This window comes from Maylandia zebra, linkage group LG2 (assembly GCF_041146795.1).
Source record: "Maylandia zebra isolate NMK-2024a linkage group LG2, Mzebra_GT3a, whole genome shotgun sequence".
In the NCBI taxonomy this organism is placed as follows: Eukaryota; Metazoa; Chordata; class Actinopteri; order Cichliformes; family Cichlidae; genus Maylandia; species Maylandia zebra.
The window spans coordinates 36,365,470-36,367,487 of NC_135168.1; positions in this window are offsets into that span (position 1 = coordinate 36,365,470).

A 2,018-nucleotide genomic window follows, 5' to 3' on the forward strand; every position below is an offset into this window, starting at 1 on the left:
TTTAAGTGTGTCGCCTTTCTTATTAACACTTATACAGAACTTTAAAAAGCACCCATCATCTGATGAGGTTGTGTAATCAGAGTTCAGTTTGTAGAAATGTAGTTTTGTATAGCATTACATTATACTTTTTATTGTTTAATATTGCAGAAACGTTTATAGTATATAGAAATTTTTATGATTTTACAAATTGTTGTACAAAAGGTCTTGAGACACCCCTAATTTCTTTATATTTTGCTAGGAAAATGGGAAGTAGGTGCAGTCATTTATTGCTATAAATCTATTGATTTAAACATGCATGGCAACACAGTACAGAAGGCAAAAACAGAGCTTGTACAGTTCTAACAGGCTTGAAAGTTATTATTTGGTGTGACAACCTTTATTCTTTAACCCAGTCTAAACTCTTAGACAAGCTTTCTTGTAATTTCTCTGAGTAGTCTTCATTCCATCAGACCTGTTGCCACCGATATCAGTCCAGTTCTTGTAAACTTGGCATACCTCACCCCTTTCTCCCTGTTTCTCTTCCTTGTGAATGGTTTCTTGACAGCCACCCTTCCACTGTGACCATTTCTGATGAGGCTTCAGTGAACAGTAGATGGATTACTTGGATGGGTCAACTGGATCTCGCAGGTCCAGCAAATCCAGGCCTTTGCTGGATTTTGCTGTTTTCTTAAAGTCATGACTTTCAGATACTGTTCATCTGCGTAGTTTTTATGTCCGTCACTTCTACTTGTACAGTTTCCTCCAAGTTTTTTTTAATGACATACTGGACACAATGCAGAGATTTGGGAAACACCTTGTTGGTGTAAAAGTACAGTTTTATGTCTGTCAAACTGTCTTTGGCAGTTTTTGTACCTTCAACTAAACAAATTGGAACAAACTGTGTTTTTTGCGACAGACTGTTAACAACAAAGTGCCTGTAAAGCTATCTATCTATCTATCCTGTCCCATCTAGGGTACACCCTGAACAGATCGCTAGGGCCAACCATTCACACTTATAAACAATTTAGAATTAACCTAACCGCGCTCACCGCATGTCTTGGTAGGAAGCCAGAACCCACGTAAACGCAAAAGCATGCACACTCCACACAGAAAGGCCCAGGCCAGATGGTAGATATGAACCCAGGACATTCTTGCTACGAAGCAATAGTGCTAACCACTGCTCTACCGTGCTGCCAAAGGCCAAATTATATTATTTAAAATTGGTTCTTTGAGTGACACAACACTGGTTCATCCATTGAGTTTATTGCATCTTTTTTCATGACTGATCCACAGGTCAGTGTGTGGTGCCTTAAGAAACCAAACCAAACATTCCTCTGAAATGGTCAGGTAGAAGGACTGGACAGAAAACGAGCGAAAAAGGAACCAAAGAAAAACTTTGAAAAACTTCAGAAAGCCTGGAGAACAGCACATGTGTAATGCTGTGGTTATACTGTGGACATGACATCAGTGAGATGCTAATTACTCTCCAGCTCTGTCATGGGTATATAAATATGAACCTTGTTGGTAAGTGGTTAGCCAGAAGCTCATAGTTTAAAAATCACAAGTTTATGGGTTTATGGTTGTGGGTTTGTTTTGGAGTGGCTGAAAATCAAATGCTGTAAGTTGGGCCAAATGTTCATGATTTTCTCAGAAGTTGCCAGAGAATGTAGTTACAGTCAAGCAGCTCACATCAAATAAAAGCTAATGTTGCTGCAACTATATGTTAACCAGTGATCAAACCAGACAGAGAAGCTATGGTTAGGGTATATTCAAAGTATAAAGGCATTTTAGAATACACAAAATATCTACATTTATAGATAGATAGATAATATGAAACAAGATATATGGAAATAACAATAACTTTAAATATATTTATATATTAGATTCCTCAAAGTAGCCACCCTTTGCTTTGTTGACAGTGGTGGAAACCCTCGGCCTTCTCTCAATGAGCTTCATTATGTAGTCACCTGAAATGGTTTTCACTTCACAGGTGTGCCTTGTCAGGGTTCATTTGTGGAATTTCTTGCCTCCTTAATGGG